This window comes from Sinohyriopsis cumingii, chromosome 18 (genome assembly GCF_028554795.1).
Source record: "Sinohyriopsis cumingii isolate HCF-2022 chromosome 18, ASM2855479v2, whole genome shotgun sequence".
Classification (NCBI taxonomy): domain Eukaryota; kingdom Metazoa; phylum Mollusca; class Bivalvia; order Unionida; family Unionidae; genus Sinohyriopsis; species Sinohyriopsis cumingii.
The window spans coordinates 40,672,018-40,699,556 of NC_142978.1; the positions used below are offsets into that span (position 1 = coordinate 40,672,018).

Consider the following 27,539-nt stretch of genomic DNA (forward strand, 5'->3'; position numbering starts at 1 on the left):
AAATCAAGTAAGCACTCCTTCTTGGATGACTGCATTTGTATACATGTTAACTGTTTAAATAAGAAAAAATGTAGAATTATCTACCTAAAAATATAAAGAATACAATAAAAGATTCTATTTTAACAGTTAGTATCAAGTGTCTATAGTAAACTCTATTTTAACAGATGTATTACATTTTAAAAAATTATAAATATTTTTTAATTTTAATCAAATACTTAGAATGATTGCATATTAAAATTGCTGTGATTCATAGCAGAAAATTTAAAAAATGAAAACCACAATAAAATATTTGTTGTTGTTTATACCCATTTCATAGGCTTTTGTCCTTTTCCTGAGTGGCATTTTTCCTAAGGAACTTTTGTCATACCTCTGTCAGGGGACTTTTGTCCCTACCCCACAAGTACCAAGGCATACTGGTAATACTGCAAATCTCTAGCCCCTTATATGTTTAATAGAACAGCCATTATTATTTCATGCCAGTAGAATGATGTTTCAAATATTTTATAGATTTGGTCTCATCAGTGAAACATATAGGCAAGACAAGGGGATCAATTTGTCAATGGCAGATCTGTATATGGCTAATTCCAGAAGTCAAATGTAGGAAGTTTTCATTCCAATAATGATGTTTTTTGTTTGCAAACATATCTCTGATGGAACTTTAAATTTAATGTCAATTCAGATCAGCTGACTTTCAGTTTACCCAAATTTTGTTTCATTTGTCAGATAAAATTGGTTTCAGTTCAAATCACATAAAGATTGGGTCAATTCATAATACATACATTTTGTTCTTCATTTCAGATCACCTTAATTTTATTTCAGTTCAATCAACTATCATTCAACTTAATTTTGGTTTCAGTTTAGATCAAATAAATTTTGTTTCAGTTCAGGTCACCAAAATTTTGCATCAGTTCAGAGAACCTAATTTTGTATAAATTCAGAGAGACCACTTCAGTTTGTTTGGTTAGAGTATCTGCCTTGGATGCTGGAGGTCGTGGGATATAACCCTGGCTGAGATATACCAAAGACTTATAAAAAGGGTACTAACACCTGCAACACTAGGCGCTCAGCACTATCTTCATTTTCTTTAAGAGGTTAGTGTTAGGAATGGTTGGCCTGGTGTCAGAATAATCCCACAGGGTGGGACATGATGCTTCATGTCTGCGGCATGATGCCCCAGTGCAAGACATCACTAAAAACTTCAAAATTGTAGACATCATAGTGATATGACTGACAAATTGTTAAAGTTATGTTAAAAATCAAATTCACACAAACAAACACACTCAATTCAGAAAACCTAAGTGTGTATCAGTTCAAAGAACCTGTGATTAACCTTCAGAAGGAAAGAAAAAGAAAGAAAAAACTTGTGCAGATGAAAGATTACAATTAGTGGATTGTAAAACAGTGGAGCACCATCCATCCTTTTCTCTAACTTGGTCAGATATGACAAAATGCAAAAGATAAATTTTGTTATAGCTGTCTTTGCAACAAGTATATGCCTTTGTTTTCAGTCATATGCATTTAAAGTAGTCATATGCATTTAAAGTTATCATATGCATTGAAAGTAGTCATATGCATTGAAAGTTGCCTTTTAAAGTAGTCATATGTGGTTAATGTTGTCATATGCATTGAAAGTAGTCATATTCATTGAAGTAGTCATTTGAAGTAGTCATGCATTTAAAGTAGTCATATGCATTGAGTAGTCATATGTATTAAAATAGTCTTTTAAAGTAGTCATATGCATTTAAAGTATTCATTTAAAGTAGTTATGTGCATTTAAAATAGTCATATGCATTTAAAATAGTCATATGCATTAAAGTAGTATTTTAAAATAGTCATATGCATTGAAAGTAGTCTTATTCATTGAAGTAGTTGTAGTAGTCATATGCATTTAAAGTAGTCATATGCATTGAAGTAGTCATATGTATTAAAATAGTCTTTTAAACTAGTCATATGCATTTGAAGTATTCATTTAAAGTAGTCATATGCACTTAAAATAGTCATATGCATTTAAAATAGTCATATGCATTAAAGTAGTATTTTAAAATAGTCACATGCATAAAGTAGTCTTTTAAAGTAGTCATGCCTTTAAAGTAGGCATATGCAAGTAGTCATGCATTTAAAGTAGTTATGTGCCTGTAAGGTAGTTTTTTGTCCAATTAATCATTTTGTCTTGATCCAGGACTAAATTTCATGACAGTGACATGTATATGTTTTGCACATTTTGATAATAACATGTATGTACTTGTACAAGGGCAACCTCCAGTGTATTTGCATATTTATAAACAATTTCTTTAAACTCAGAAGCATTTTTGAGGCATTTATGTAAATAAAAGCTAATATTTAAGCATTTAGTCCAGGCTTTAATTGTCTGTTGCTCCTGTGATAAGTACATTCTTTGTTTTCAGGTTACACATTTAATTAATATAAACTATGCCATAAATAGATGTTCCTGATGTTTGTACATGTCCAAAATGATAGTACTTTATTAGTGTGCCTCTGATATAATTTGATACACTTTCCAAAAGTCTTGATATTAAGCTATTTGATTTTATCCAGAAAGTCATTGTAAATCTCTCCCTAATTAAGACTCAATCTGCATTGGTAAGTTTGTGTTTTGAAAAACAGAGAAAAGCAGTTTAGACTTCCCAATTAAATATTTTTTGGTTACATTTTTTAATGTCTATAATATTTAGCTAACATCTTGCACAAATATCTTGAATAAAATCACTTAATTTGTAAAAATACCTTTTGTTGGAGAGTGTTTGATCTTGTGTCTGTTTAGCAAGCCACCTTCCTGCAATTAAAAAAAACACAATACCTGTCTAATTCTTAGCTTGGGGTACTCAGGAAGAGAGTCTCAGTGACATCTGCATATTTGCCCCAAGGTGTTTCAATAAATTCTCAAAATAGATGTAATTGACATTATTTGGCACCACGAATACTCAGTTCAGTGCCATACCTATGTTTTGTTGAATAATTAGCCTTGTAATATATAGAGTTTATATCTTGACTGTACCAAACAGTTGGTGAAGTGACAAGCATTTGGGAAGAAATATTCATCATTGGCTTTATATCGAAAGGAAAAGCTACAGGTAGGTGTTTTGAGATTAGTTTTTATTGCTTTAAGGGATGGGTGAAATATCAGCTTGGAAATAATGGAACTATTCTGCTAAAATTTAATGTTTCCATAACTTATACTTTTTTTTTGTGTTCATGAAAATAATTACTTGCCAGTGCATCATCCTACTATGAGTGTACAGTCAAATGACTTTATCTATGCATCAGTTATGTATGTCACTGTGACCAACATTTAATATATAATTGATTTGAAGCTGTGATTTCTCGTGGTCATTTTATAGGGTTATATACTTGTGTAGATACATTTGACACCATCCTAAATCCAAAATTAATTCCTCACTTGTGAAAATTTTGAAATGAGGCTAGAAATACATATTCAGTTAACAAAGTTCATGACTGCTATATTTTGTTAATGAAAGCTGGGTTTAAAAAAAAACAATTTCTTGCATTTTATTTTTCCTTGATTTGATATAAATTTTGTGGAGTGTTTCAATGTTTTCACAAGTTGCTATATAGATCACACAAGTAGACTTTATTGCAATTTTGGAGATTAGGAGTTTGTACTTGGAATAGTTCCCCACCTATTGAACATTACATTGTCATTTCTTTTTTATTTTTACAATGTTTTTCAGCTTTTAGATTACTTAAGTATATTTGTACAATGGAACATTTGACAGGTCATAAAATATTTTTTAATCAAAGTATTCAAAGGTGTCTTTTTGGTTGTTCTTTTGATAAATCAGATGGTTCTTTGGATAGTTAGTTTAAACTTAATTAAATACTTTAGTATTGGTTATACAAAGCTCTGATAACATAGTCTGTATTTTATTTTATTTAATGACTGGTGACATACTTTAGTCATATGTAGAGAAAACTAGGCAAATTATTAGATAACATAAAAGCAGATTAAAAGTTAAACCCAGAATTGTCACATTTGTTTCATGGCTCTTATGAACTATGAATGCCTACACTGTATAATTGACCATGAGACCATGACATGTTTAATACAATGTAATTAACAGTTAAGATGGATTGGACATGCTTTACTTGAGGTAATTGAAGTCAGATTAAATCAAATATTACTTATTCTACAATTTAATATTAATATATCTTGAATCAGTTCAATCATGATTGTTGAATGCTCAACATCAGTCAAAAACTTCCTGAAGAAAATTGTCCTCCTGTGATTTTTTACATGTACTAAATTGGGTCAAGAAAAGAGGACATCAGATAGTTAATACCGATAAAAAATGTCAATAAATAAAATATTTTATTATTTCAGTAATATTGAGAGAAGGAATAAGAAAGCGCAAAGGTGCAAACTTTTATACTATAAAACTAATAATTATAATTGTCTCTTTTTTAATATTAAAAAGGAGTTTATTTAACTCAATTAGCATAATGGCCTTACATGGACAGATACATTTTAAAATCAGAACACTGATCAGATTCACACTGGTCAACTCATGCTTAGTCTGAGTGTTTATATATATGTTACCTTGGAGTTCAATTAAAAATTATTATAACAACAGGATAAGGACACAGTGCTGATTAAACAGTATATAATTTAATTAGTATATGATTCTGATTCTTTCCCTATATTTCAGAGTAAATGACTGTTGAAATAAATGTACAAAGATCTATTAAAAAAAGGAAGTGACTGTTGAAAAAAAACATGTTTAAGTACATGTCACCATTGCCATTTTAAGAGAAATACAATAATGTCCACATTACTATTATATAAATCATGGGCTATCTCTGCAACCATTAATCCATTAATTTTTTTTCATTATTAAGGCAAACCATTTATTTTAGCATGTATATGCAGTGTTTATACTTAATAAATATTTCTTGAGAATGAGATATTTTTTCCATAACATTAACCACCTTTATTAAAATCACTTGTTTGGAAATAAACAAAATGGCCAGTGACCTCAATACAATTAAGACACAATACATGTACCTTCAAATTTCTTAGCTTGGGATTTTTAGAACCTTCTGTATCATATGCCTCAAGGTGTTTAGATAAGCTGTGAAGAAAAGATGTAATTGATTTCATATGGCACCCCTAACACTCAGTTTAATGCCAACTATTGAAGTAACCTTCATTGTGTTGATATTTCTCTAGCAGACAATATCCTCACTATATGTTTAATAATTAGACAAGATATAGGCCAGGTTTGCCTCTAGCTGTATCTACCAATAGGATTATTACCGGTGAAGGGTGTGCAATCTTAAAGCCCAGATATACTTAGTATTGTCATTTAAAAGAAATTTTCACCATCAGCTTCTTACTGAAAGAAGAGTTATAGCTGACTGTATTTTAGATGTGTGGGAGAAAACAGTAAAATATAAAATTTCATAAAAAAAGCATAAGATATCAAAAGTGTGAGATAGTGATCCAACTATAATTTTTTTGTAAATTTGGGATTTTGGTGAGTATGTCATACAACTGTGTACAGTCATGTGACTGTATCTATGGATCCATTATTTTGAGTCCATCGTCACATTTTTAAAGTAGGCCATGCCTGGTCAGTTTCACAAATATTCTTGTGAATATTATGTTGCCTATATGACACCATTCCAAAACATGTTACTGTGACCTATGTTGTAGTTCTTCACTACCTTGAAAGTTTGATTATAATTTTAGAACTGAATTTTTATGCACTTGTCTTTTAATCACATTGAGTATGTCATGACATAATACTCTGACAAATAAAAAAACATTTTGGTTGTAAAATCCCATTCACCTGCTTCTAGTAAATTGCAAACATTTCATTACTTCATTTCATTTCAACTTGGTAGCAATGCTGTCAGCAAACTTCTATGATGCTAAACCAATATTAAAATGTTTATACAAAAATTATTACCAACCAATCATTGGTCTTGATCCAGTGTTATCTGTTGTTTTTGTAGGGTTTAACGTCATTTTTCAGCACATGATAGGCTATACATGGTGGCCAATATTAATGGTGGAGGAAGAACCCCGAACAACCCCGGAAAGAACCACCGACCCACAAGAAGCTACTGGCAAGCTTTCTCACATAGCCACATTGCCTGAGACTCAAATCCATGCAGACAGAGGTGAGATGGCAGTGATCCATATTGGAGAGCACTTTAGACCATTCAGCCACTCTGGGTCCCCAATGTTATTTGTACAGGCAAGCTAAACTGTATAAACTGCATGTCATAGAATTTGCTTCTTTTTTATGCTGTATGAATTTTATTGAGAAATAGCATTATTTAGAACATCACTGGAAACATTTGGCATGTTAACTGTCTCTGAACTAAACTGATCATGGTTTCTTGTTTATTTAGGTTGGTGGTGTGTAGATTGCAGAGTACAATGGATTTATTTGCAACAAACCAAGAATATTTCAGTAACAAATTCCGCCCTCCCATCTGGATACCGAGGCTTCAGCCGGTAAGTGACCTATAGTTTTCGCTCAGAAGATTCATGTATCAATCCAGGTCCTTAATTCACCTACCACTTGCAGCACACCATCATGATTTTGATACTGTACTTAATTTCAAAGAAGCTTGTTAGTTCTGGATGGATGGTTGAGTTATATAATCTCCTATGTAAAAAGATGGGACACAATTCCCTCAGATTTTGTAATTTTTAACTTTTTAAACCACCACAAATATATTGGCCTGATTTAAAACAGGATAATAAAAAAAGAAATCAGAAAATTATCAATATTCAATTTATTAAGAAATTTTATTTTATACAGTAAAATTATAGTACTTAGATTTAAAGTACTGACATGCTAGAGTGAAAATAATACTGTTCATTGTTTCAGATGGTTTCTCATACCCCATAATGCAGCTTAATATATGATGATTTATGATTATTAACAATGGAGTTTGTATTCCAACAAGTAAAATCTTGGCAGCATTTTTCTAAATACATCATACAATAAGAAATTGAAGTGTTAAATTAATTATAGAAGGATTTATTGCAGTGGATTAAAAGTGTATATAGTGATGCTTATGAAAGGGAGGTAACAAAGCATATGCACATGCAATTAGTCTTTAGATCAAAAGGATCATTAGGAATCTTAATAAGACTCCTTGTCTACTAAGATCTAACATCTAACCAGCATGCTTACACTTATGTAATTTATCAACTCTATGGAAGCTGACACAAGAAAATGTATCTTGCACAAAAATTTAGGGAAATATTTAACAAAGCAAGCCAACCCCGGAAACTGTCACTTTGTATTCTTGTAAGTGTGTAGATTTTTTTTATGATGTTGGCCGACATAAGGAAGCCAACTTTGGTTCCTTTGGATTCTTTTAAATTTGCCTATTTTTATATATTTTTTTTTTACAAAGTCATCCAACATAGGGAAGACTATATTGATTCCTTTTTACCTGTATTAATGGGAATTTTGAAAATAAATTGAAACAATGGAACAGTTTTGAGAGTGACACAATCTAGTGTGTTATGCATGCGTATTGATATATGGTTGAATAGTAAATTAGTTTCCAATAGTTTTATCTAAATGTTCCCTATCCATAGTTTATACTGTTTTATTTTTTGACAACAAGAAGCATGTACTTTGCCTTGTACATCATTTTTTGTTGGCATCCTGTATTGGTGGGAATTCGTAGCTAAGAATAAGTAATAGCATTGTATACATCTACTTTGAGTTATTAAATTACTATTTCTTCTTTGCACTTGATCATTTTTTTAATTCTTTTTGTGCAAGTATAACTGCTTTTAATCATGTAATGCAAATCTGATGTAGAAAGAAAACTGTTATGGCCAGTGTCCTTTAAGCATTTACAATTGTTTTCTATTATCTACTATAACCATTTTTCAAACCACTAACTGTATAAGGGTTTTGGTGTTATAATTGTTGTCTTTAGCATCACACACCATGTTGTGGCAGGTCAAGATAAGGACAATACATTTTTGATTTTCTTCATCACAGTTGAAGCTATCTCAGGTATATTAGACTTTTTTGACAAGCCTGATTAACTTAGAATACAAGATGGGCCCAATCTGAAGTCCGGGGCATTGGGCTATTGGAATTTTTGGTCACTGATAAAATAATCTGATGGCATTACTGTATCTTGTGTAAAGCAGTTGGAACATAACACTAAACAGGCTTCATAACATTTTAATCCAGGGTTCAATATCCAGTTGCAGCATATAATACCTACCTAGTTATTATCCACTCCATGACCATATCTAGCTATCAAGGGCAGCATTCTGCAACTATGGCACACATCAGCATTAAATATGGTTTTCCTTTTGTTTACTAAAAGATTATATTTTGTTTCAGCCAATGCTGCTACTTTTTTTACGGATTGAAGAGGGGATCAGGAACAGCATGAGGCTGATAAGGAACATCAGTGGAACAATCCAAATATGCACCCAGCTTGACTCCCTTCTTGAGGCTGTCACAATGGCCAAGAACTCTCAGGAGAATGAGGATGTTATTATTTCTGTTCTTCAGAAGGTATGAAGAACATAGGGGAAGTAGTTTTTGTATAAAGTATTGGTAATATATAGTGACCCCCTGAGCCATTATTATTACTTGATTTTGTACTTTAGATAATAACCACTAATTGGTGTAGGATATTGGTCAGTAAGAATTTTATCTCCCAGTTGTATTAATTTTTATCAATATTAGTAAAAAATTCTTTAGTGCATAACATTTAAAATGAGTGGTACCTCATTTTGCAGTTATTTTCGAAAATATATATTCCTTGGACAGATTTTCTGGGTGCCTTGGTCAGATGTAAATTGATTGGATTATTGCTTTTGTCGTTCTTGCAACAAAATCATTGTATGAGTTGTCACCCAACAAGTAGAACACAGTCAAGGAGTTACAATATATTGTACCTTTTAGTTTTTACCATCCTCCACACTAATTATTTTCTCACTAATTCAAAAGTAATAAATTTACTTTAATTCCAACAAGATTGTAATGTTGTAATTAAATATTAGCTTTTACATGTGTAATTTATTTTTTATTTTAACCTTTTGAAGCAAGAATTTAAAATCATTTTATATTGTTTCAATGCACATGTGGGAGGTCATGGGTTCGATCCCCGGCTGAGTCATACCAAAGACTTGCAAAAAATGGTACTAACAGCTGCCTCACTTGGTGGTGTTCAGTATTAAGAGATTAGTGTTAGGACTGGTCGGCCTGGTGTCAGGATAATGTGACTGGGTGGGACATCATGCCACATGTCTGAGGCATGATGATACAGAGCTAGACATCACTATAAACTGTTACACTGCAGATATCTTAGTGATGTGACTAAAAAATTGATAAAAAATCAAAATCACAAATCACATATTTTTGGACAAAGCTGCTGTATCAACATCGTGTCAGTCAAGTCACTCACAAATGCTTCTCATGTAAATAATCCCCAAATTGATGAATTAAACAAGTCCAGCTTTCTCAAAATCACTGATATGGTCCGATCTTTCACTCATTGTCATGTGAGCTGCAGTTATCCATTCAGCGTGGGTGGGCTTGATTAATGAGGTTGCAAGATTTACTAATACTGTGCACTGATCGTCACCGATAACATCTTTTTCCATAATGGCGTACATGATTCGTTTAGCATACCACTCATGGAAGGGTGACTTTAATTCTTTGTGCTCTTTATTTACTGTAAAGTCTAGTGGTTGAAGTTTGTCTATACAAGAGGCAGGCATAAACATTAGCTGTCTGGTAAGAAAGCTCCTGTGCCATTTTCACAGCTTCTGACAGGTTAGAAGTCCAAGAACCAAGTGGGGCTCAGTGTTGTTGGCTGCATCAGCTTCCCTTTGATGTTGATCACTCAAATGAAAACACGGCAAAAGTGATTAATCTTGACAGGTGTTTTATTCGTGCTCATAGAGATGGAAGTATTGTTTTATTGTTTTTGGCTGTGTCAGCTTCAACTGATGTTATTTACTTGGTTGAAAACAGTGTAAGTATTGAACTTGCCATATAGGTGGTAGTATTGTTTTAAACATTAAAGTGACCACCGTTAGCATTGTCATAGTTTTATTCTTTTTTATTTTGGGTATTTGTAGAGGTTCCACTATTATGCAAACTTTGACTGACATAACCACCATTTTAAGTACCCATGAAAATGCCTTCGTTTACAAAACCACGAATATTGAGCCCAATGAAAATAAATGATACTACACAGGACATACAATAGTGTACTGCAATGATGTTGAAAGGTCAAGGTCACACTGGTCTGTTTTTAGGTATTAGACTTTAAATGCATCGACCAGTATACAGTGAAAGCATGTAGACTATATATACTTTAATCAACATTATCCCTAATTAATTCCCACCTAATTAAAGTGCTTGAAAATTTATGTCCATGAAAAGTATTTGAATTTCTGGATGAAATGTGTTTGTATTAAGGATGAAGGGAGATGTATTGCTGTTTTTATTCCAGGCAATGGAGGGGTTTCTGGATATTGACACAGTAACGAAAGACCATGAGTTGTTGAGGCTTTGCAGAGGTTGTTACTTGAAGGTCCTAACAGGGCTGCAAGACATGCATTTATATGGACCTCATTGGACCAGTAGACAGGTCACCAGGTTAGTTGTCATAGTTACAGCTGCATTCCACATTAAAGGCACTGTCCAGAAAAGTAACTGTAAAGAATAGGTTAGAATGCATACATGTACCATGCATTAACTTTAAAATGAAATGATCCAATAATTTTAGAAGAAATTGACAACTAGACTGATAATAATCCACAAAGTATGGTTTGTTCCTTCAAACCTATCATACATAGAATTCTAGAAAAGTTTTAATTTGAAAATACTAAGATACCATCTGTAAGACACCTTTGAATAGTTGAAAACCTCACTACTTTTTTGTATGGTTTATACTACAGGTACATCATACAAGTATTTTCAGGTTTTTCTTTCTGTATCAACTATACAGCAAGTTTTGCAAATTTAAACCAAATACTTTTACTGGTTCTGATTGTTTACATAAGTTACTTGAGGTTAAAATATCAGCCTTATGTATTTGTGATAAAAAACCCTGGAAATGAAATCCTTGTGTAGATGACTACTTTCCAATATGTATGATATAACGGGACTGAATTATATTCTACTATACTTTTGCCAAATGCCCCTTTAGCAGTTTGCACTACTCCTGCATTATTTTATTCAGTGGGAAAAATTAACAGCAAAAATCGGTTAAGAAAGACAAAGCACGTGTATGGTTCATTACGTTCCAGGGTCTATGAATGGTGTCTGTACAAATTTCATACTGCTAAAATTTTCTCAGACGTGTTTCCTTGTACATTTATCCATTGCAAATTTCTAATAATTAACGCTTGTGCACCTGTTTCCTTTCAATTTTCATCTAATAAAGTGGACATCATTTACTGGTCAGCTGATTGCGTCTAATAACACTGTCAAGCCCAGCAAACATGTTGGTGGCTTTCGTGTTTTTGATGTTTATTAAATTGTGAGAATCTTTTATCAACCACCGCATTGTCTGCTGCTTGGCTGTGTATGCAGTTAAAGAAGAGACACATGTTGGCTATTTGTTTGGGCAATGATTGTATACAGAATTAATTGAAGACAATCACAAAGACTTATTGTTCAGTAATAAGTAACATTTCCAATAGTTTATTTTGGCATAACACTTCAAGAACCCAGTGATATTGTTAAATTTCAGAAGCAATGCCAACATCATATTATATTAAAATGCATTTGCAAACACTTCCCCAAAATGATAATAAACGTTTTACACACTATTTCTCGTTACGATAAAAATACATGTACATGTATTTAAAATTTCAGAAACCATGCCATGATCGTATTATTCGAATTCATATGCAGTCACTTCCCCAAAATGATAACACATTTTTTATGCACTATTTCGTGGACTTGGGAACAAAAAATGTTTTTTCATGTGCGAAATTTCAGGAGTCACAATATGACCACATTATCCGAATTTGCATTATCATGGGATGCATTATGGCGTGTTTGCACTGTATCTAACAGTGCCATTATTTAAAACCAAACAGGAGTTTTTGCTTGTAAGTTATTTTCCAATTCTTAAAAAATACATGGTGGAGTAGTGAGATCTTTTGAACTGCACATGAATGGAAGATTGAGATAAGTGGTTTTAATTTCTGGTTCTAATATTTTTCAAAAAAGTGTATGGGGAAAAATTATGACTATGATTCTTATAATATGTACAGTAATTTATTTGAAGAATTTTAAATTGCACAAATTTATAAAAATAAACTGACCCTCACAAATATGGATGCCATGATAGGATAGAAAGTCCCATTTGGACTATGAAATATGACTATTATGGACGCACTAGTGACAGCCAGCATATAAATTACAAACTAATTAATGAAATTATGAGATGTGGTGCCTTTTGAAATCCACATTTAGCTATTTGTTTATGCCTTTTCTGTTTTTTTTCTCTTTCTGTTTCCTATATGGAATTTTTATGTGTTTCTTTTTCCTTCATACAGAATCCTGACACACCATCGTGACGATAATAAATACAACTTTGAACTGGTAGATCTGCTGGTCAGCTATCGGCTGATTGACCTAAATCTGTATGACCCAAGCCTTGTGTGGCTGATGGAAGATGGCAATAATTCCATGGCAGTCAATTTTGCCATGGATCTTGTACAGTGCTACTGCATTGACAGGGGGCTCCAAAGTTTTGTCTCTGTGGTAAGCTAGTAGTGTAGAAGGAACACAGTTACCATACAATGAAAATAGACTTTAATTCTTTAGTCGTTTAATATAGTCATTAAATGTGTTCCAGAATTTTGTTGTGAAGGCACTTCTGCATAGATATAATACTTTTAATAAAATAAAAATGAATTATATTTAAATTTACCAACTGTTGTTAGTAGGTTTGTTTTGGAACTTTTGTTTCTAACTGGAACAGCTACAGACCCTTAATCCTAATACCCATTAAATACAAAATGGTAAGTCATGTAAGTGCCTTATACATGTACATCATTTGCAGTTCTCCCTTGATAGCTCATGCACAATGGGGTCAACAGACATAAACAACACTATAAACGAGGGCACGAGTTACCAAGAGACCTCCAAAATTGACAAAATGTACTTAGACGTAGAGAAAACCTTGGTTTTATTTTTTAGAAACTGGGCTGACTGAATTACAATCACATCAAAAAAATTGTTAATGATGTGCATTTTCTAAACAACTTTGTTATTTTGTATAAATAACATTTATTTTCAAAATGTCCAACATATGTATGATAGTTTAAACTGGTTTCAACAATGATCATGCATATTGTCTACATCGAAACTCAATTTTGATATTGTTCACTTAGTACAATATTGATGTCGTGATTTCGTTGGAAGTAATAGTGAAACTACTTATCATCCTTAGGATATCTCAATGTGCCAGTTCAGGAAGTCTCTAAACTCGCTTGCCCACAATGGTCTGTATCCGTGAAACCAAGCTCTTTATTTTACAATGTATTCATTTCACTTGGTTGCCATGCTGTCTTTAATCAGTTATGAATGAGTCCATTAATTTAAGTTAGTTTATGTTACATACACAATAACATTTATAAAGTGTTCAATTGATCAGATGAAGTGAGTTAACCTGACATACAACCTGGGATGCATGGTTTTAGGTATATAGGATTTGCATGCGTTTTAACTTTTCTTTTCTTTCACCTCCTTCATTGGATTAAAAATACATAATTAATGTGATAATACAAAGGAGGCCAACTTTTAATTCAGTGCAACAATACAAATACTTCGGCAAATCAGTTATCAAAACATGGTCAGTATATAATTAGGTTCTCAGAGAAACGCTTGTGGACGTGACTGTTACAGTAGATTGCCACATTTTACATTTTAATACACATTGCATTTATGATGATTACACTTAAAAGGAATGAAAAAAAGAATTAAAACACAAATTTCATTTAATAAAAGTTAATTTAATTGGTATTGAAATATTAATGTATTGCCTACAACCAGACGTGGCATTATCATTGATCAAAAAAATGTAGCCAGTTATATGGCTTCATATTAAAAGTTATAATTTCAAATTTCCAGGTCCTGTAAAACAATCGATATATCAGTGTTTCAGTTTCCAATTTTGATCACAATTATCTTTAAGTTCAAGAACTAGGGACCAATTTTTTGGCGTATTTTCTGGTTTTAAAAATGGGATCCATGCCTGATCCCACAAGCGGGTTCACAAGTTATTAGGGCGCGAGTTATCAAGGGAGTGGTGTGCTTTACATCTGACAACTAAGGTTTTGGATTAAAAATACATGCTCAGATGTCTGCTTGTCTTAATTTCAGATTGAGTTAAGTTCCACTATTAAAGCCCTGACACTGATCGCTGCAAAACCAGATCTAGCTCCAGAGGGGTAAGTGTGCTTCCTTCCTTTTCTGCTATACAATTAAAACATTTGTGTTTAGAAAACAGTTGGGATGTCAACATCAGAGGTTTCTGCTTTCATATTAATAGTTGCTCACCATGTTATAAGATTCAGTGAACTTGTGTGTTTGTTCTGTGTCATCATTGACTTCTAATAATTGCATGGCTTCTGAAACAACCGTATATCGAAAAGCTAGTTTTATATTTTTTCATAACAACTGTAATGTGTTTGATAAAACTTGGTTGGCTTGTCTCTTACCTCATACACTTTATAAATTATTTTCTGAACAGCATCTAACTGCTCCAGTGGCCTAATTGGTTAGAACATCTGCATCAGATGCGGGAGGTCATGGGTTCGAACCTGGTCAAGCCATACCAAAGACTTATACAAAAATGGTACTATGAAAAATGGTACAAGCAGCTGCCTCACTAGGCACTCAACATTAAGAGGTTAGTGTTACAACTGGTTTGCCTGGTGTCAGGATAATGTGATTGGGTGGGGCATGATTTTGCATGTCTGCATTTTGATGCCTCAGTGTTAGACATCACTATAAACTGTCACACTGCAGATATCATAGTTGTGACTGAAACAGCTACATTAAAATCCAAACCACATACACACATGTACTGTTCCAAGGACACACCTAGACAACTAAACCAGTCTGGCCTGTTAATGTACCATATTGATTGCTTTTATTCTTTATGCACATTTTATTGTTCATTGGTGTAATCAGCCTGAAGAACAGTAAACTTATAGCAGCCATGAAATTGTATTTTGGTGTCCATATTTTCATTTTGCTTCATTTATTATTTTCAATGAATAATAATCTTGACAATGGCTTTAATTACAAGATTTTGTTTCGAAATTGTCTCAATTTCTGAACAGGAAACATTTCCACTTCTCACTAATAAGAAAATATCTGGACTCCCCTTGCAGCCTTACTGTACTGATAAAAGACCTGCATCGAACTGATGGGAATTTTGGTGTGCTGGACCAACTGCAAGGAGACCCCAATGCCAGATTGCAATCTAGTATTTCACAGGCTCGCAGGATAGAAGACCCCCTAGTGCTTTGTGAAGAGACAGAGTTCATGATATCAGAATGGGTCAACATGTACCAATCCCGACCTGCTTACAGAAAAAGTCCCGTGGCTTTTTCAGCGTTCTTGCGACAGGTACAGTATATTAAGTCTATACATATTTTGGACATTATCAGTTATTATGAAAATGGAAGTTATATATTTTGTGAATAATGGATGTTTTGTGAAATTTAGTTATTATTCACATGAAAAAGTACCAGCATGAGAAGAAATAAAAAATGTGAATTGAATCTCTTTCTGTTCAAATTCATTTTAGATCTCTAACAAATCTTATTACTATTTACTGGTGCAATTTAAGGCATATCACCTTCGGATGCTACAGAGAGAGAGCCTGATTACACAATTTTTCCATCGGTGTACCAAGATGTGTGTGGACATGTGCTATCGGAAACTAAGTGAACAGTCCGGCAACCCCAGTTACTGGAAGGATAAATGTTACATCACATTGGATGCATATGCCCATCTGCTAGCTCTGCTGGTCAATCACTCGGGAGGTGTTACAAACACTGAGACCAAGATCAATCTGCTGAATAAGGTACATCTTTGGGTGATTATTATTAAACATGCTTATGTTATCCAGGGAAGACACATTACTCGTCCATATAATGTTCTATATTTCATATATTTTTGTAAGAATAAAGATGGCCTTTGCAAGGTAAATGCAATAGCTCATTGTAATTAAAAAAGTTTTCAGGATAAAGTTAAAGGTGTGAGCTATAAGTGGTTTTGCTCAACTGGATCTTGATGCAGAAACTGAACATTTCATCAAGCTTGAGAAAATAAATTTAGCCATAAATTTTTACTATTTCTGCAGTGGTATGACTTTGCATACAGAACAGTACTGCAGCAGTAATTGTTATTTATTAGACATGTTGGTTCCTGTGCTGATTTGTGTTGACATGATTTGTACACTGAACCAAGTATCTGCTTCACCTCAAAGCAAACTTAAGGCCTTTATGATTTAAATTTTTGTTCCCAGGTGCTAGGTATTGTGGCTGGAGTGTTACTACAAGATCATGAGGTCAAGCAGACAGCATTCCATCAGCTTCCATACCAGAGAATTTTCATTAGGCTTTTCATTGAACTCAATGCTGTGGAGCCTATCCTTGAAAACATCAACTTCCAAGTGCTTAATACCTTCTGGTATGTTTCCATTTTTTAATTCTTGGCAAATTATCGATTTATTTTCATCAAAAATGACTGCATAGATTCCATCGTTTTTTTTTACTCTCTCCCACCATTTTGTATTTATTGCCACATTTGATGAATTTCAGGAAAGTTATTTAATTCTCTAAGTTTTCAAACCATCTTTATCATTAATGCAAACACCATATTTTCAGATAACCATTTTAAGTGATTGGCATTAATACGGACACCATAATTCACATGCCCTTTCAGATGGCCTTTTGCACTGATTATTGTCAATGCAAAACCATTTCAGTGGATCTTGTATGTGATTGACATCATTTTAAAAACATCCTTCATCTTTGCTTTTGTCATCAGTGATAACTATCTCAGAAAAATTGATATTTACTAAAACCTTGATGAGCAAGGCCATCTTCAGATTGTAAACCACAAGAATAAACCTTTTTGAATATGTAAATATCTGCAGGAAAACCAAATTTACTTAATGGACACTAACATAGAATATTCAGAGTTTTATTAAGAGGAAATTATTCATTCCTGAGAGAAAACATTAATTTGTAACTCATGAGCATATGATATGGTTATGTGTCCATCATCCATTATGCATCACTACTCTAAAGGCCTTTTCCAGTATTGCTCGAAATTGGAAAATAGTTTTACATCATCGGTATGTTGTACAGATTTTGGTATGAGTGAGATCTATGCATCTTGCTGAGGTCATCTTGCATCTGCTTAGCTGATCTTATTACCACTCAGGAGACAATATGTATGATCAGATTTTGTCTCAGTCTTAGGAAATATGCATGTATAATCAAAATCATAAGTTTGGTAATGAGCAGTGCTTATTAATGAGGTTGTTAGCAGAGAGGCCAACCATTCTAAATTATGCTGAATTATAATGAATTTGTTTTACGTTTTGAGTTTTCTTTGGATTCAGGTACAAATGTACTTAAGGATCAGCATAAGCGACTGGTCACAGAATACAGTTTCTCAGTGCAAACAAAGAAAAACCAAATCTATGAATAAAAAACAAAAAAAAAAGCATGTATGGAACTGCAACCGGGTGATTAGACTGTCAATAGTGGATACTTTATTTATTCTCACTGGACCATAACTGTTACTGACTGTTAAAAGATAGTATATGTTGTTGTTGTTGTTGGGTTTAATGCCATTTTTCAGCATATACATGGCGGCCAGTATTAATGGTGGAGGAAGAATCCAGGAAAACCCCGGAAAGAACCACCGACCTATGAGAAGCTACTGGCAAGCTTTCTCACATACCCACATTGGCCGAATCCGAGACTTGAACCCATGCAGATAGAGGTTAGATGGCAGTGATCCATAACTGAGAGCGCTTTAGACCACTTGGCCACTTGGGACCCCTAAAGAAATGTGTAGGCTTATAGAAATACTAGTGTGTTGGCCATTCTGGACAAGAAAAAGTCTAGATAAAGAAAATTTCATGTTAGAATTCTGGGTAAGATTCCTTATAGATGGACATTTCTGGGTAAGGATGAACATTTTGATCATTTAGATCATGGTTGAGGCAGTAAATATCGATGCACTTTGCGTATATGCAAGATGATATTGTGGTGAACTCATATGCAAGATGATATTGTAGTGAACTTGTATGCAAGATGATATTGTGGTGAACTCGCATGCAAGATGATATTGTGGTGAACTCATATGCAAGATGATATTGTGGTGAACTTGTATGCAAGTTAATGAGCTTCCTTCAATGTTCTTTTAATTGTTTTAGAAATTTCATCCTATATTTGTTGGATTTGTAGATCTTGCTTCACATTTGTTCATCCTTTTCCTTTTCAGCAACTTGTTACATGTTTTGAATCCTACTAACACCCCAAGATTTGCCAGTGCCTGGCTGGAGATTGTGTCACACAGGGCCTTCATGGACAGAATGCTTGTTGACACTCCAGAACAGAAGGTATGGCCCCATTTTCCCCAGATTTTCAAAAGACTGTTTGTTCAGAGTGTATTCATATCATTTTAAGGGGGACTATGTTCAAAATCTTACAAATGTTGTTGATTCAGTCAACCTCCATAAATCCAAAATAGATTGTCTTTATTGCAACCTTTTCCTATCAAATCATCAGGGATATGGTGGTGAATTATGTCTACCAACCTATCCATTCTTTCACATCTCTGCCAACCTGAAAATGAGACTTACAGAGATTTTAAAGTAATTATTTGGGGTCTTTTTGAATGTTTTAATATTTTTTTATCAACATTAATTTTGTCAGAAGTTAAGTAAGGGATTCCATATAATTTTGTTCATTATACTTGCTCAAAATTTTGAGAGGAGATACGTGTGAGCTCACATGAGAATGATCTAGTATGGATTGCTAAAGGCAACACACTATAAAAATACATAAATGATATGTCATCCCTGCTATCACAGGTATTGACAGGAAGGAAAAAACTGTTTTTCTTTCCTTTCTTTCAGTTAATTCCACTTAATTATTTTCAGCAATTACAAATCTGAGATGTGTTATCAAAGTCATGATTCAATATTATGTCATGCTTTACATTTTCAGAGTTGGGAGATGTATGCCCAGTTATTAATTGATGTCTTCAAGTTCCTGTCAGCCTCTGACAAGAATGCCTGTCGTATGCTGCACAAGGTAAGCATTGCTAAAAATGGATCTGTTGCAATTTTATCTTTCACAAATTAGTATAGTTATATAGATCATATTATTTGAGGTGTTTAATCCTTGACAGAGATAAGCTGTCCATTATAACCCCTTTCAAAGCCTGATTTACCTCAATTTCAATCTTTGGGGATAATTTACAAAAAGTCAATGGACAGAATGAATGCCTTCATGTTTTTCAACCATTTAAAAAGTATATTGAATCAGATCTCAAGAGATCATGCTGATACACTATGACTGTATAACTATATAATCTTTTCACAGGCTACACTAAAAGTGTTAAGAGTTCTGCTACATGACTTCCCAGAGTTTCTGTGTGAGTATCATTATGAATTCTGTGATGCGATGTTGCCACACTGCATTCAGATGCGCAACATTATCTCCTGTGCCTTTCCACATAAGATACCTGTGCCAGATCCATTTACACCTGACCTGAAGGTTGACATGCTACCAGAAATAAGACAACCTCCACACATTAGCAGCAGCTTTATGAACATGATTGAGACAGCACCTTTCAAGAAGGTAAGGTATCTTCATTCACAGTGTTCTATGATTTATAGATACCTGATAAATTCATGATTTATGTTAGATAAAAAAAATGGTACTCATATGCATTTGCGAAAGCCAATGAGGCTAGACTTTCTTTTTCAAAAATGTTATATATTTGTCCACCAATTTTTCAACAACTTTCTCTCATTCTATGTACATTTTACCTATGTGTATTTGAGAATTATGTTGTGAAAAAATAACCTTGTTTCACTCAGTTGATAACATGTTGAGGATCTTGAAAGAAGTATTAACTTTTATTTTGCTTCCAACTTCTGTAAATTCTACTTTCAGATGTAACAGTTGTGTGATTGTTTTCTTAAAAGTTAACATAGATCTAATTTATGATAACAATTGTAAAATGGATAGGTAGAAAAGGAAAAGCAGTGGCATAAATAAACTGAATAAAATGTCATGCTGTTTTTGTTCACAGAATTTGGATTCCTATCTGAAAAAAGGATCTCCAGCAACCATCTTTCGTAAGCTCTTGAGGAACCTTTTGGTGAGCATTAATATCCACCAGTTACAAAATAAATGTGTTTGAATGATTCTATTTTGCATTCCATGCAGAAACAAAGCCATTGTAAGATAATTGCCTTTCTAAATCCATGATTCTAGGGTCAAAATTTAGTTTCTATAACAAAGGACAAAAAAGCAGGCCTTTACATGTTTTTTGCTTTATTATGAACATGCATCAACATTGTTTTGATTTTATGTGTAAAAACTTTTTGTTGGTTATATGTCATACATTATATGATAATTAAGGTCCAGTTAGCAAACTACAGTGATTTTGTTTATAATATGATTTTCCCAGCAGCTTGAAGATAATATATCTGGCAACAGTCAGCACCACTGCCATGTCCAGCTAATTTAGAGTTACAGCCAATGTGTATATTTAGCTCTTGTTTGATAAATGTCATGTCATGTGTAAAACATGTAATGTATGAAGTCTGTTATTGTTTTCATCCTTGGTAACTTTTGTTGTGTTGTTCGGCAGGTGGCATAGTACCTTCACCTTTGGCTCTGGTGCCTGTATGCCACAAATTATAGTGCAGCGCAATAGTTACCCTAGGAGAAAGCAATGAAAAAAATAGTGCAGTTTGCATATCAAATTTAGTTTTTCTTTCACAAAACATGGACAATTCTGTATTTTGTTTCAGTCAAATGATCCCAACTGCAGTTACAATGTCCCATTGATCAATGCATTTGTGCTTTATGTGGGAACTCAGGCCATCGATTGCATCAGCAGCAAAGATCTGACATCCAGCACCATCGCTAAGTCCAGACACAGTGCATTCTTGCTTAAGCTTATAGATGGATTAGATTATGTCGGTATGTAATGCATGGCTAAATGCTTGCTGTGCTTGCCATTTTTGTCATGCCTTTGGTAGCATTTAGTAACTATTAGGTATTTTATGCTAGTGAATCATCTTCATTGTCATTGGTTAGATAATAACTGCAGCACATTTTCAAAAGTTGTACATAATGTTGTTCACTGACAGGATGGGAAACTACAATATGTATAGGATCCTAGCTGTTGGTGTGTGGTATACTTGCACAGTTATAAGAACATTTTGATCCACACCCAAAGGATTATAGAAAGGAAAATTGCTCAGATGCAATATTTAGTGACTATAGTTTTCTCAACAACTGTCCTTTACTATCTCTTCAGAATATTGTTGCATGCAACAGTCATCTTGTGTGTGACTTATGGTCAACTAATACAAGTTCTGGCTTCCTCAGCCAGCTATATTTAAGAGACTGCAATGCATATTTCAATATAGCAATTGGTTCATTTCATAAAACAATTTTATATGTTCCCAACAGTTTTGAAAGAAAGCAACAAAAACAACATACTTCTTGGCCAACTGCTCATGCATTTGGCTAAAGCAGATGTCAGAGAGCAATCTCAGGCCCACATGGGGCTCTTGTTTCTTGATCTTCATTCATGGCAGTATTTCTGTTAGTATTAGTCTTGCATGCTGGTTTCAGAGATTCAGAGATTCAGACTCCTTATTGATTTGATAAGTTAGAAATTTTCCAGGTTAGACCAGTAGGATTAAAGCTTAAGAATTTCCTGATGATGATTTCATAAAGTAAATTCCCGGACAAAAGATTTTAAATTTTTTATTGTCATGCCTGAATAGAGGGAAAAAAATCACATGTATGTTGTGTTTTTCTCAGCCACGAGTAAGATTATTGTTAAAGAAGATTAATTAAAAAAATGAGTGGCCACTGGTCACCTTGTCTTCATTCTTTGCTTTCAGTTATATGGATTAAAATATACTGTCCAACTTTTTCCCCAGGTCGTCAGTTCCTCTTTACTGCCATCTGTAACCAGCTGACATACCCTAACAGTCACACATACTACTTCAGCTGGCTGCTGCAGTACTTGTTTTTTAATGTCTTCGGAGAGTTAGTCGTTAAACAAATGGCCAGGCAAGTATTCCAACAGCTGTTGTTATTTTTCTTATATCACTGATTCTAAATGCAATCATTATTATTAGACGTTTTCAGGAAGATGATAAAATAATTTAGACAAAATTTTGGGAAGGTAAACAAGTCATACTTGCATTTTATAGCATTCACTGAGGATGATGAAAATGTTATTTTCTATGAAGCATAAGTATTCTGCCCATTGAAACTTTTGTGTAGATTTCATCACTGAAATATTAAGTTACAAGTGCGGTTATTTATTTTCATGGCATCTTTTTGCTCGTTTTGTTTTTAAAAAATAATGGCATTAAATGTGTAGATGCACCTCTTTAGAAAAATAATTTATATGGTAGGTTAAACTCACCTGGCTGTATGGCCTTGAATTCATTGTGTGTAATGTGTGCATCAACAGTTTATTGCTGGAGTCTCTGTTTCTGATCCAATTGAAATGAAATGTGGAATATGGCTTGATATCAACATAATTTCACAGGAATTCAATAATGACCATGATCTATGATTATATTTGATTTGATCTTGCATCTGATTAGCTAACCTTTTTTCCACACCCTATTTCTGATCTAATTGTGATTTAGATTTCAAACATGTTCAGTAAAGACCAAAATCGACCCGTCTTGTATGTAATTGGCTGAGTTAAAACTGAGGCCATATTTCTGATTGCATTTTGATACAATTTGGAATGCATGCTCATCAGGCAAGTTGAATATTTCTGATCAGTCTTTGATCAAACATGATGTTGGATTATATCATCTTGGATGATCTTGATAAGGTCTGTGTATAGTAATGATGTAATCATTCAAGTGAACCATCATATTTATTCTCTGATTTTGATCAAACTGAATGTATGCTTCTGTGAATATTAATGTGATTTTAACTTAATTTAATTTCATATTAACATGATTTCATGAATTTTTTAAATTACTTTTGTTTATGAAAACCTCCAAATATGAGAACATGTCTACAACAACAATTATTATTCCTGACTTGCTAAAATAATTGTTATTAAAGTTAATTCAGTTATATAATTTTCAATGAAAATTAAAGGCAGTTAAACCATATGTTATGATACTATAAGTTACATTCCCACTTGTCGAAATACACTTATCGCATCAGTTGAGGCTGTGTTTTAGTTTTTGGACAGAATAACATGAAGTTCTGAAATGAATAGTACATTGTGGTTTACATGCATTCATATTCAAATCAGGTTGTCTGTCTTTGCATGATGTTCTATAGCATCTCCATTCTTTCCTACAGTTGCGTACTGGAGAGGTTGGCTTTTAAACCATATCCTTGGGGCCTGCTTATCACAACCATTGAGCTCATGAAGAACCCCCTCTTCGAGTTATTTACTCGTGACTTTATCCGCCGCTCTCCACAGATAAAAAAGTGAGTATATAACAATATATAGGTTACATGTGGGTGTGTGTATATATTAGTTATATCATGTAAAGTTAACAGATATTTTTCACTAATGGTCAGTTGACTAATAATGTGTAAGAAAACCCATGAAGTAATCTTTGTCAACACTGTAGTGACATGATAGGCCATGAAGTAGTCTTAACTACAGTTATGATACTCCATGAAGTAATCTTTGCACTGGTTACATGATACTCCATGAAGTAATCTTTGCACTGGTTACATGATACTCCATGAAGTAATCTTTGCACTACAGTTACATGATAGACCATGAAGTAATCTTTGCAATGGTTACATGATACTCCATGAAGTAATCTTTGCACTACAGTTACATGATAGACCATGAAGTAATCTTTGCAATGGTTACATGATAGACCATGAAGTAATCTTTGCACTGGTTACATGATACTCCATGAAGTAATCTTTGTACTGCATTTAAGTGATACTTCAAGAAGTAATCATTGTCTACACTACAGTTAGATTATAGGGCATGTTGTAATCTGTTGTCTACATAACATTTATGTGATGCTTTGTTTTCACTACACTTACATCTTACTCCATGAAGTAATCTTTGTGCTACAGTTACATGGTATGTAGTAGTTTTTGTCCTCACTATAGTTAAACAGTAGTTCTACAGTACTGATTGGATAGAAGTTCCTTTCTGTTTGCATGTGAAATTCTCTTTACCCAGAAGGTTTTTAGTTTCATTAGTTGGTGCTTTGAAATGTTCTTTAGTTGCTACCTCGAAATTGTTCATTAGTTGCTACCTTGAAATTGTTCATTAGTTGCTTCCTTGAAATGTTCATTAGTTGCTACTTTGAAATGTTCATTAGTTGCTACCTGGAAATTGTTCATTAGTTTCTACCTGGAAATTATTCATTAGTTTCTACTTTGAAATGTTCCTTAGTTGCTACTTTGAAATGTTCATTAGTTGCTACTTTGAAATGTTCAGTAGTTGCTACCTGGAAATTGTTCATTAGTTTCTACCTGGAAATCGTTCATTAGTTGCTACCTTGGATATATTCATTAGTTGCTATTTTGAAATGTTCATTAGTTGCTACTTTGAAATGTTCATTAGTTGCTACCTTTGATATATTCATTAGTTGCTACCTTGGATATATTCATTAGTTGCTACCTTGGATATATTCATTATTTCCTACCTTGGAAATATTCATTAGTTGTTACCTTTAAATGTTCATTAGATGCTACCTTAAAAGATGCATTTTGCATTTCATTTCTAGATACATATTGACAAAAGTCTGTATACTTGTAATACATATATAAATTTAGCTGCATTTTGCCATGAAACTTTAAACAGTCACCCCAGATTATATTTTTTGTATTAAATTGGCACCCTTCAGACACTATCACTGCCAAAGATGCCATCTTGAAATATTTGTTTCACTACTTTTCCTGACTGTATGGTCTATATAACTATATAACTAGAGGGTTTTCACACAAAAGTGAAAATGATATCAATCTGATAGCACAACAGAATTAGCCACAAGGTGTAGGTTTAGATCCTACCATCGGGTCAACACTGATCATCTGTTGCTGTGCCAGTAAACACAAAACCAAACATAGCTAGTTTGACCATCAACATGGCAGCCATCTAGAAAATATCACTACTTTTTCAGATTGGGTGTTTGGTACTCACATGTTTTTTCTTCTTCTTCATATTAGATTCTTATTATATATTTTTGCACTTAGATGAAAGTGGTTCCTATCTTCCACACAAAATGATCACCATCATGAAAATCTTCTTATGGCTACAAGATCTAATTTGCCCTGTATTGGAATGATGCAGATCAATCCACCAAAATGACTGCCTTGGCATACATCTAAAACTTTTTCGTTTTGTTTGCTGTTTCTCCTGAACAACAGAAGTTTTCATCTTAGGGTTTTGACTAAATAATCTTAACATTAGGACAGTATGAAGCTGGCTCTGAATGAAAAGGCACCAATCTTACAACCAGCATAGGATCTAAAAAACAAATTGTATACTCCCAAAGTGAATGAATGAATTTGGGAGGGTTTACTTGACCATCAGCATGTCCACTGTTTTGAATATGTTTGAAAACTAGACCTTTGGGTCAAGCCGTAATTTACTGCTTGCATTTGATTTATTCATTGAAGTTGTGAGCATAATGACCAGTACAAATACAAATGAATGTGAATGATAAACAAGTTGATAGCACTTACGATTTCATGTCTTGGCTCTTGACTTTGTGGTGGCTTGTGTGTATGATGACATACAAGTATTAAAATAACTTCCTTAATATCTTCATTGATACCATGTTTTTTTTATAAAAAATTAATTATGGATTTGATCAAACTTACGATGTGGGTAGTATCTTTAATAAGTTCACAAGTTTCTATCCATTGAATTCCATGACATTAATTTTTGTACTAAATTTATGTGAAAGTATTAAATCAAAGATATAAGATATAGTTTTGTCAATAAATGTGCTGTGTCGGAGCTTCTAGAGAACACCATAGATAGTTTCACTAGTCAGTGATTAAAAAAAATAAAATTGATTTAAAAAAAAAAAAACAGATTGATTGTAGATTCTGCCAAGTAGAGCATCAGTGACTTCCGTGCCATTCTTGTTAAATGTTATTTTTATCAAATAAGCTGTATATTGTTATTGTCTCCATAACATTTACAGAAGCTAATGTGTTGGCAGTGGGAATTTTTTTGAGGCTGAATTACATTTGGCTTTGAAGCTGCATCATTTGTCATATGTACACATTAAGTGTATGGCATGCAATGTTCGATATTTCTTACTTCTGTTGCAGAGTGCTCAAGCCTATGGCCCAAGAATATAAATTTATAATAACTACCATATTTAAACCCAAGTTCGCAAAGCCAGAATCAAATCCTATCACAGATGAACCAGAGAAGGCTGAGAAACAACCCAAATCAAATCCTACCACAGATGAACTAGAGAAGGCAGAGGAACAGCCTAAATCTAATCTTACCACAGATGAACTCGAGAAGGCTGAGCAACAGCCTAAATCAAATCCTACCACGAATGAACTAGAAAAGGTTGAGAAACAGCCCAATTCAAATCCTACATTAGATGAACCAGAAAAGGCTGAGAAACAGTCCAAATCAAATCCTACCACAGATGAACCAGAAAAGGCAGAGAAACAGCCCAAATCAAATCCTACCACAGATGAAACAGAGAAGGTGGAGAAACAGCCCAAATCAAATGCTACCACAGATGAGCCAGAGAAGGTGGAGAAACAGCCCAAATCAAATGCTATCAGAGATGAATCAGAAAAGGCTGAGAAACAACCTAAATCAAATCCTACCACAGATGAACCAGAAAAGGTTGAGAAACAGCCCAGTTCAAATCCTACATTAGATGAACCAAAAAAGGCAGAGAAACAGCCCAAATCAAATCCTACCACAGATGAACCAGAGAAGGTGGAGAAACAGCCCAAATCAAATGCTGCCACAGATGAACCAGCGAAGGTGGAGAAACAGCCCAATTCAAATCCTACATTAGATGAACCAGAAAAGGCTGAGAAATATCCTAAATCAAATCCTACCACGGGTGAACTAGAAAAGGTTGAGAAACAACCCAATTCAAATCCTACATTAGATGAACCAGAAAAGGCTGAGAAACAGCCCAAATCAAATGCTACCTCAGATGAACCAGAGAAGGTGGAGAAACAGCCCAATTCAAATCCTACATTAGATGAACCAGAAAAGGCTGAGAAATATCCTAAA

General features: G+C 33.6%; 1 pseudogene; it reads left to right on the forward strand.

Moving 5' to 3' along the window:
• Positions 1–6,409: 6,409 nt before the first annotated feature.
• The window catches only part of LOC149776467 (CCR4-NOT transcription complex subunit 1-like), a 64,281-nt pseudogene continuing 43,151 nt past the window's right edge, over positions 6,410–27,539 (forward strand).